This window comes from Rhipicephalus sanguineus, chromosome 9 (assembly GCF_013339695.2).
Source record: "Rhipicephalus sanguineus isolate Rsan-2018 chromosome 9, BIME_Rsan_1.4, whole genome shotgun sequence".
In the NCBI taxonomy this organism is placed as follows: Eukaryota; Metazoa; Arthropoda; class Arachnida; order Ixodida; family Ixodidae; genus Rhipicephalus; species Rhipicephalus sanguineus.
In genome coordinates, this window is record NC_051184.2 from 69465348 (window position 1) to 69476655 (window position 11308).

Consider the following 11308-nt stretch of genomic DNA (forward strand, 5'->3'; position numbering starts at 1 on the left):
CACCACCTTGGAGGTCAAGATCTGGTACTAGCGTTACGACTGGTTACGCACTACTACTAGGGACGAACGGGTGCCGCCTTAAGGAGCTTCGCCCCTAAAACGACGCGCGTTCTGATTGCTCGAGAGCCTGTGCCGCCTTTGCCAGCCTTACATTGTGTTACCGTACGGTCCCTTTTCGTTGCGACCTCATTACATCAATAAACCTCATCACATTTGGTGGAGGTTGCTGAGATCCCCAACCAGACCTGGAGCTCCGCTCTCGCAAGTTGGCCGAGCGACCACCGGACACCATGACTGACGCAGTCACTGCCCAGCCAGCAGCACCGGCTGTCCCGTCCCCTTGTCCCGGCTCTACCCGTCAACGAGACCCACCCATCTTCAGCGGAAGTGGTGAGCACGATGTCGAACACTGGCTCTCCTTAATCGAACGCGTAAGCGCCAGCAAGAAGTGGGATGACGACTCTAAGCTCGGTAACTTTATCTTTTACTTGGCTGACGTCGCTAAACTTTGGTTTACCAACCACAAATCCGCCATCACCAACTAGTCAGCCTTCAAGACCCTCGTAACCGAAGCATTCGGTCGACCAGAGGTCCGCAAGCTCCGCGCTGACCAGTGTCTAAGCCACCGAGCACAGCAGCCTGGCGAGACATTTCCCAGTTACATTGAGGATGTGCTAGACCTCTGCAGGCGGGTTAACCCATCTATGCCGGAAGACGAAATGATTGGACACATCCTCAAGGGTATCGAAGATGGCGCATTCCAGATGCTGCTGGCGTAAAGCCCGACCACTGTGACAGTGTTCGTAAGCCTGTGCCAGAGCTTTGACGAATTGCGCCGTCAGCGTTCCATCGCCCGGCAAAGCCTCCCACCACCAGATTCGATCAATGCCTTCGAAGTCGCAAACGGCAACGTTTGCCAGGGAACACTTACTAACCAGATCAAAGACTTCTTCAGAGAGGAAGTGGTCCGACAGCTCTCCCTGCGGCCTCATAGCGACGCGCCCACCACAAGCCTGCCTCCGATGCTGCAGCAGGTCATGCGCACTGAAATTTGTGGGGCCCTCCTGCAGTTCCGGGGTCTTACCCGTGCACTTTCATGCCGTCCCCCATCTCGAGTGCCGGCTACGCACCGCCTGCTCCATCTCCACCTCTCAGCTACGCTGCTGTGATCGCGCGGCCCCCACCGCATCCAAGCTCCTTATCGGCACCACCCCACCCCGCTTCATCTCCAGTTTACCAGCCCCCACCACACTCCTTGCGTCAATCAGATGCGTGGCGCACTCATGACAACCGCCCTGTCTGCTTCGCGTGTGGCAACGCTGGCCATATTGCGCGCGTCTGCCGCAGCCATCCCACACCTGCGCACGCCTCCTTCGGACCTCCTACCTACGCGCCGCACATAGGCTGGAGACGCAGGAGGTCACTCCACGCGCAACAGTTTCAAAGAAAAAGAAATATGTGCAACAAATAGCATGGTTACGTGGTAGGACACCTGCTGGTCACGCAGACGTCCTGGGTTCGATTCACGCTAGGAGCAAATTTTTTATTATTTATTTTATTTGCATCTTTTCGGAGTTTTTCGTCACGGACAAGATGATGATTTTTCGCTCACAACCAACGACGCCGTCGCCGGAATTTCTGCGAAACGAGCTTTATAACGCTGTGGCGTTAAAATGCTCAGACCTGGCGAGGGGGCCCTTTTAACGTACGAGTGTTTTCGACTAACTTCTTCAACTTGAAAGCGAGGTTCCCGTAAACTCCAATGGCGCCACTACTATGTGAAAGTGGTAAGCTGGTTTAGCAATAACGTAAACTATTTGGAGTAACTTCTACTGAAACAATTGGACGGTGCAGAGTGTGCTATTGCACATGGAGCCGCCTCAGACATGTAATCTGCACACTTGCTATGTCACACAACCCCCTTGGATACTCTGGGGAGTTATGTCATTCCTTCTACTCGTTTAAAAAAGCTATAATACTCACACTAGAACTTGCGAAACGTCATGGACGACAACCACTCATGGTTTATGTCTTTATTCTAAGTTTTTAGCTTGTATAAAAACTTCAATATATTTGCTTAATCGGTTCCCTTATAGTACACGGAGGACAGTGTAAATTCAAATCACGCGCCTGAAAGTACAATAAGGTTTGGCGATGTGGTTACCGAGACACGTGAAGCACTTTCGGGAATTTTACACACAAAAGGGAGACGGTGACATCCACGCTTGCATGGCCTTCGCGGATTTCAGGGAAATAAACCTTTACCAGATGACAAAAAGAATTTGTACCGGTCGGAGACACCGATCCCGTAACCGCAAGCTTCTGGGACGCTTCTGCTCGCACTTGAGAAAACGATCAGGGCAGAAGAAGGCAGGCAAAAGGCGAAAGATTCGACAACACGTACCGGGGAAATGAATATGGCAATTGAGTACAGTGAAAGTCCGGAATACGAAAGAAGCTTTGTGAAAGGAAACTGATTTCAACTACGCGTTTGTTTAAGCACATTTTGTGCAATACAGCAACAATATGGGGCTTTTTTTTCTTTTTCTTTGTTTTTTTGAGAGTGGAAGTGCTATGCTTTTCGTTATGCCGTTACGCGTTCGCAAAAACTATCATCATCATGAATGACGTCTACCGTTCTAGCACGTGCAACGCAATAACCCGGCCGGCGCGTGATCTCTTCCTCTTCTTTTTCATCTTCTGCCTTGCTCCCCGAACACCTGCGCCCAGCGCGCACTTTTCAACCTGCGGCGATTTGTCCGGCGTAGGATGCAGGGACTTTGATCAGCGACAGAACGAGTAAAGAGCAAGAAAAAAAATCAGAGAAAGAAATAGACACAGATAAACAAAAAGATAAAAGCAAAGAGAAAGAATAAACGGGAAGAAAGACGAAGCAGCGATTCCCGCTGTCACGCATTACAGATATTTAGGTGTCGTCATTGACCGCAACCTATGTTGGTCGAAGCATGTCACGACGCTACGGATCAAGCTAGTCAGCTTTGTAGACGTGCTTCGTGTTGTAGCTGGACTAAGATGGGGCTCCTCTGAGAAAAGCCTTCTGCAGTTATACCAAGCATTGTTTGTGGGACATCTAGCTACAGCTCACTTGTGCTTTCACATGTGCATACAACGTGCATTCGTACGTTAAAGAGCCTTCAAGCGCGAGCACTCCGGACATGCCTAGGCCTCCCGCGATGTACTACAACATCAGGCACCATTGAAGAGTCACGCACCTACACTACAGAGATTTATATGTCTTGTGAACCTCTTCGAGTACACTTTCGGCTGCTGACCCGGCATGCGCACCACCACTTGTCTTCACTGCAGATGAACCGACCGGGCTGCGCCTACTCAGAATGCATCAGTACTCACAGGCGTACCTTTCCTGCAGGTTTTGCACCAACCGTCATCCTTGAAGTGCCACTGTGGACGCTGCGTAAACCACTGGTGTGCCTTCATATACCTTGTATTCAGACGAAATCACGTGTTCCTTGTGCTGGCCTCAAGCAACTCACCTTGGCATACTTGATTGAGCGATACAAAGACACTGTACACGTACACACTAATGGGTATGTGACTCCGCGCGTTTCGACTGCCGCTTTTGGGATCCCTCAACCCGATAGTTCGCGGCAGTATAGGTTAGGCCTTAAGTCATCATCAACAGCCACAGAACAGGTTGCTATTTTAGAAGCTGTTCTATTTGTATCCGACCAAGCGCCAGGCAAATGGACAATACTCTCTGAGGCGAAATCTGCATTGCAAGCCCTTCATTGATGATCAAGAAAAGAACAATATTGCGTATTGGCTTCCTAAATCATACAGGAATTTCATCTCACGCAACGGAATGGTCACTGTGTCATCTTCGAATGGGTACCTCGACACTGTGGCTTAGCAGGCAACGTGCTACCTGATGCTACAGCAAAAGCCGCTACGGATAACAGCGCCGTTCTTGTCAAAATTCCGTATTCGTGAAGTGACCTGAACTCTTTGTTAAGATCGCTTATGCGAGAGATCACAACAACTTACTGGTCTCAGCCAGACCATCGGCATAGGCGTCTGCGAGAAGCAGACCCTCACATGACCTTTCGAATCTAGGCTAAAATAAAGCGACGCCACGCCAGTCTGCTGCAGGGTGTGTTCGAACACGAGGTCACGGTCACCATACCCGATTTTGATGAAATTTGCTGTAGGTCTAGGCATTACATCCAAAACAATGGCTTCGAAGTTAGTTTCGCGAAGAAAAATTTTGTTCGCCTGAAAAAAGTATGTTTTGGCCGCAAAAAACACTTTTCCGCTATTTTCGCGAATTCTAAATTTTGAGCGCGCCTAGGAAAAAAACGGTGCACTTCTTGGTCACTATATTTATTCCCCTCAAAGAACAAGTGAAATACAATCTTATGAGTCTATTATTTCTCTTGCTTGTCGAAGCACGTTTGAAGAAAAAAATCACAAACTTGGCGAATAACACGAAATACCTGCATTTCAGGAATTTATTGCTGTAAACAAGTACCAGTGAGGATAATAAAAATCGGTACGTATTATCTTTGATACCTTCGCTATCTTTTGAAAAAAAAAATGTTCGTGGTTTTATCGCGCTCCGTTTTACTGGATAATTGAGCTGAAACGTGATTTACCAAGAACGCCGAACTTTGAAAATAGTTTTCTCAAAAAGGCCAAGTTTAATTTTTTTTGAATCGCTCTAATTGAAGTCAAGGATGTCATCTACCATTCTGCATAAAAAACGTTGCATTATTTTGGTTGCTAACAAGTCATAAGGCGTCAAGTGTGACCAAGTCAGCGTAGCGGCCGCGTTGTTCGTTATGTGCTGAAACTCGGATATAAATTGTCGAAAATACTTGTAAGTGACATAATCACAAATCAGCAGCTGCACACCAACAAATGCGCATCCAGGGGTAATGATTCAGCAAGCTTTGTTTTGCGATCAGCCGTTTGACAAACCCGCAGCAGCGGCCGCTCGATGCTGCAGGCGCTCACATTACAAGAGTGCCGCTTCGACATCGGGTTAGCTTCGCTTGCGCGCCAAACTACGCTCAGAGGACGAACGAGAGAAGGAATGCATCACTGTGAAAGTTAAAGGCTCTTAAGTGCCAACAAATGCTATAATATGCAACGAAAACTCTGCCGGCCACTTTCGCAGTGAGCGCCTTCAATACAGCACGCCTGTATTTTTCTCACCTGCTGTTATGCGCGCAGCCGCGGAATAACGTGAAAAACGTTCGGCTTGCGTTGAATATTGTATCTGCAGACGCACAACAATACGTTATTGTAAAAGCGGTGCTTTAATGAAGCAAAGGACTTGGACACACTTCTTTTCACAGCTGGCTGACAATCTCGCCTCCGTGATAGAACGTTCTATCGCGCAGAGCAGAATTGGTCAAGGCTCGTGTGACGGTCAGACATGGAAACAGCAATCGTAACAGGCAGCCCTGCGAATCACTTTGTCTTATGCCCGGCGAAGTCGGGCAAAAGACGGAGGGAGACACCATCCCTACCGATAGAACGGATTTACAGCGGTCCCCGGATGATGGAATCGAAACGTAAGATACCGCGCCGGAGAAATGAGTTAGCCTGCTCTGTGCCTTAATTAAATCCTGCGGCGACAGTTCGCAGAATTATTCTCGAGCGCCATGACCAACTGTCTCGTGAATATTCGACTCAAGATACAGGACATTACCACACAGAAGTTGTTAAAGCCATCGCGCTTTTCAATTTAAAAGTTGAAAAAGAGTGTCCCTATAAAATTATATTCAGCTTAAATACTGTATTTCTTCATGCGTTGAAAACATCTCTGAATTACTTATACGGTCCCCCAGGCGACGATCAAGTCGTGACGTATTCTTACGGGGTGCTTTCTCTTCGCTTATTGGCTGTTTGCTCCCTGCCGTCCTTTCGTGAAGGTACGTTCTGTTCTACTATAAAACGTGTATGTGATCGGGCACCAGGACGCCAGCAGCACCCAATGTTCAAGAAAAATGAAGAAACTTCATACGAAGAACACTAATCATCGTCATTCCCTCAAGAGAGGAGCACGGTTGGCAGGTAAAAAAAGAACAGCTATAACGCAATTGAGGTAACAGGAACCACCCCGAGTCCAACATTCATTTAGAGAAAAAATGTCGTATTCCATCTAGGAAACTATCCAGGTCAATGCAAATGCCAAATCCCGTGCAACAGCAGCAGCCACATAAGCTTCAGGTGAGCTACGCGAGATTTGAATTTTTCACAGCTCCAAAACACATACAAACGTACAGCGTGATCCCGGTTGTGAAACAGTCAAGACGCAGATCGTACAGCTGCGGGAACAAGATCGAGCCGGAGAACGCAAACGTCAGTGATACCAAAGAAAGTTGAGCTTGATGAACAACAGGCCAATAATCGAAATGAAGTTCTAGGTGAAAAACACGCCGGATGAGATCGGAATCAGTTTGTGGCCGAACTGTAACGAACAACCCACAACAACACTGTCACAGGTAGCCAGGTAAGCCCACCAAGAGACAAACCGTCAACGGGCCAAGTTGAAATACTAGAGAAAGTACTATGTCAATAATGTTCCAGGCGACAACCCTCGCATGTCAGACACTCGCAAATATTCAATGCAGTTCACGGCAGATATCAAGAAGTGAATGACACAGGTCCCGCAGCAGCTAAAAATCACAGCTTAACCAAAACAGCCAAGAAATATGTCACAGCAGTCGGCACCAGATTGGCAGAAATTAAAACGAGCCACCACATAATTTGCAAGGATGGCCCGACTATAAAGCTGCCAAAAAAAAAAGCGAGTGGCCACGATGCTTAGCACATTTGAACAACATGGAAAACCAAAAATGACGGGACAGTTAGTCACGTCGCAGTGCGACTACATTACCTTCACCTGGGAAGCGGCAGCACTCCGGCATTTTAGTGCAAGCACTGAGGCAGCTGTTGAGATGTTGTCGGCTTCGAGTGCTCAGAGAAAACAGCTGACTGAAGAACAACTGCCATACTTCTGTGTAATTCCGTTGGAGATTCGCCACAGAGATACGGTGTCCAGCGGCAACTGCACCGCAATGGTCGCGCCACAGACAAAACGTTAGCGCAGCTTCCACTAAGTCGCGCAAGGCTGGATTACAGCAGAGCTCTTGTTAACCATCTGTAGACTGTACATAATGCCTGGGCGTCGTCGAGCACGTGCCGGTTCACGATCACGCTAATTTTTCATCTATGACACAAGGAAAACTTTGACGATAACAGCTCTGCTGTAATTGCATCACTGCAATCAGAAGACGTGCTAATCAGTACGCGGGCAGTGACCAGGACTTCAAGGAGTGCGGAAACCAAAATCTTCAAGATTTCGAAACCTCACGCGAATAGGCAGAAAACATCAGATTACGGCGAAAACAAGTATCATATCACACAAATACCACGTAGACGACCAAAGCGGTTACGTAAGAAAACACGTGCCATACAGATACAATTCACTCGTGCACCCCCACTTTTGGGCACGAGTTCCACCGAAACGCGGAGCTCCGTCCATCGACAACGAAACTGTGCATTTGTTGCTATCGGAGTCAAGGAAATCCGACAATCAGCGTCCACCTGGACGCGAGCAAGTGCAGGCGGAAAACAGTTTCGGTTTATAGACATAGCAATTATTCGGGCACTCTCGACAGTTTTTTGCCGTAGCCGTCGTGTCCCCTATAAAGTCCAAATTGATAACATCCCTCCGTGCATTGTGTTCTACCCCGGGTAAACATGCGCGAACGCGAGCGATGAACGCGGCTTCAGCAGAGATCAAAGTTGCCGGCCCAACTCCCTCGCTCAGAGGGCGGATGCGATAACACCTCCCCGCTCGAGAGACGTTATGGCGCCAACGCGGAGAGCAAACGCCCCGTCCGTCTTGAAAGATCATGCGAGGGTGGGGAAGGGATGTAGCTCGTGCAGCAACTTTTAACTTTGATTCTAAGGGCACGGTCGCGATCGCTCGCGCGCGCGCTCTCTCGGCAGCCATCACCAGGTGGCTCGTACAGCCTTCTGCGTGCTGCGCTCTGAACGTTTTGAGACTCTGCGGAAAGAGCATCTTTCCATGGAGCGGCCGTATGCTCTTTAACCAGGGATTTGTAGAGTGACGTGAGATCAGGTTCAAAATGTTTAGCTGCCAGACTAACTTCCTATAAGAATATGATTTCTTGCTATGGCATTCACTGCTTCACCCTTGCGCTGAAATTGACTTTCTTGATCCATTGATATTGGGCGCTGTCATGGATTCATGCTACACGTTATCGCGGTCATCATTTTGCCGTAAACATCTCTAACGTCACTCATTTGTAGCTCTCTGATCGCGTCTTGCTAATGGTTTTGCGACGACACCGGTAAAAGAGGACGACTCGCTTCTAGACTTCAAAGTTCAAATTATTTTGCTGTAAGACGCTTGTCCCCTGTCCAAATTCGTGGCAGCAATCTTTACGAGCACTCAAAGCTCATACTGCAGCCACTTTCGTGTCAGGTGTACGTCCGATTGTGGTGCCTACCCTCTAACATCCGTTCATTAAGGTTAATCAATGAATGAATTATTATTGAGTTTTAGAATTGGGAACCCAAAGAGATAGGGGACTGAAGAAATTTGCGAGCCGCCAGAGCGCATGCGTAGAAAGCAAGCCACTATTGGGCTCTAGCGCTCACGCCGTCCCAAGACCCAAAAATCGAAAACTAGCGTGTGTTGCCAGCGAGACGACGCATGTAAAGCGCGGGCCACCGCGCCGCATGGCTCGCGTCTCGCATGAATTTCAATTGGCCACGCTTGGCATCCCGTGCTTTTGACCCAGCATCGATCGTTTTTGATCCAACTCTCAAACACTCTTGGTCCTCTGAACACAAGAGCAGCCTACACAGCGCATCTTGGGGACGCAGTGTCTTGGGTGCCCCCTTCTAAAACCCGCTAATGAATTGCCTACTGTTAACACTCACCGTTCGCATCACTCAACCGTATTCTGTCGTACACTCGACTCTCGCAAATAATCACCATACGGGAAGAGTGTGTTGCAGCAGGTGATAGGCGAATATAACAGGTGACAGGGAGATTAGATTTTTTTTCAAAACACTATTAGACGTGCTCACATAAAAGGATAATCGTACTGGTGATATGCATAGAAAATGCCTGTATGGCCAATTATGACTTTTTGCAAAAATTGTCAGAAATAAAAATAAAAATCGTGAGAGACAACGGAGGACGTAAGGTGGTCGTGCAGATAAGAAAGAGAGCACATTGCGTATGCAGTTCGGCTCCATGAGCAGTGCAGTCGCGTCTGTCATGTACATATAAATGTGCACTGAGTGCTCCAATGCATTCACAAATTGTGATAAACACACATTTCGACATCCCATCTAATATTCATTTAATGGTGCGGCTTTGAGAACTCCCACAATAGATTCCACACCGTACTCTAAATCCCACAGCTAGTGTTCTAAACACATTTGTACCTACTGTCGCCATGCCTCCGACTGCCGAAAACGTGAATTTTGTCGCCATCGAGTAATAAATATATGATCGCCCAGAAAAAAAGATACCGGGATGCTGCAAACTTTCTAAGAGTGCCATGGCAAAAGCCTACTGAGCCCATAGCGCTGTGAAAAGAACCTGCGAGCCCACGCAGCGACGTACATGGCACCGAGAAGAGGGGTTTCCTAAATGCTACAGCAGCGGAAGAACTCACGTAGTAGCGAGCACAAGCAGCTAAATTGGGCCTGGCGCCGACTAGAAGTGAACGCGACATGCGCATTTCCGCCCGTGTAGACCGCGCATGCTTCGAAGAGCCATCGCTGCAGAACCGCTCAGCACCACATATCTCATCCATTCTCACGCCCCTGCTGCGCTGCTACTCGAGTATGCGAACGGCACAATGACGAAGTGCCCAGAGGTGGCGAGATGGTTGAGCGTCCGCTTCCGATCCGGTAAGACGTGGGTTCCATTCCCAGTGCCAACCGGAGACCCACCGTTCTTTTCTGCGGGCAAAGTATACCGACCATGCGCTCCGTTGTTCATGGTACCCATCTCGAAAGATGGCCCTGCCAGGTTCTGCAAAGGCTCCTGGGCTTACCTTAACCCTCAACAGCCTTCGTGAAATAGTCGAGCATGCGCCGCTGCTGTGGCAGGCAGGGAATTGCTGCCGCCAGGTACTTACCGTTGATGTAGGTAAAAGCGCGCTTCCGTTCGGGTGCTCGCAAGAACGAAGTACATAATTGTTTGAGAGGGCACCCACCCCGCGGGAAATCGGTAGCATGGTGCCGCCCAACCTAAAGATAAGGTCATCCTCTTTTTCACAGCACAGCTGTGTACTGTTACCCCCCAACGTTTTCCTCTGCGTGGGCGAAGAAAGCGCGTGGCCAAAAAAGCACGTGGCCTGCAGCATACAGCTCAGTATTTCTTTCAATAAAAAAGCCACAAAACAAGCATCAAAACCGCATGATGGATCATAAGGTCCCTGTAACTGGCGGCCTGACTTCAGTAGCCATATGAAATATACACTAAAGCGCAGGTTTGCGACAGCACAGTTTGTAATTCTGGACGTGACGTCATTACATTGCATATATATAAAAGGGCCCGCCTTGTAAGGCATTGTATTTCAGTTGTGACGGGGCTATAGGACGGTCATCTATAGTGAGGACTCCTGAAGAGAAACGTGCATACCAGGAGCAGCGTCGAAAGCACAGACGACACTCTGAACAACGGCTTCGTGCTCGTGCCACGGATGAACATCCTGTCCAGCGCACTCAACGTAAGCAATAAAGATACAATGCTATCAGCCATTTCAAGGGTGCCGATTCTAAGTTTAATAGACGTTCTTCTCAAGAGTCTGCATAACAAGTTCAACAACATTCGTTTCAAGCCAGAGACTTGCAACGTCTCCCTGACGAAGGGGTGGTAGACGAGATCAAGAGGCTGATGTACGCGACGATTTCGATGGCCGAAAACAATACGTCATGGCTATGAACGCGTTGAGTCAGGCATGGACAACGAGACATGCATGGCCCGTCTGCAAAATGAGACGCACTTCCTCGCTCCCGGTTAACGTCAGAGGCCAACCTCACGGTTGCACGATTCTAATGCGGAAGACCATTCAAGCGACGTCGCAATGCGCAATCGTCCTGAGTGTCGTTTACAGTTTCGCTGTCCAACCACGTTCACAGCGTGGATTGGAGCCATAATTTTTTTAAACGGAGCACTTTAGGGGCCCGGGCTCTCGCATGTTGCTGTATGCTGCTGTATGCTGTTCGACCATCTGTTGTTCTTTAACATGCACTGGCATCGCAC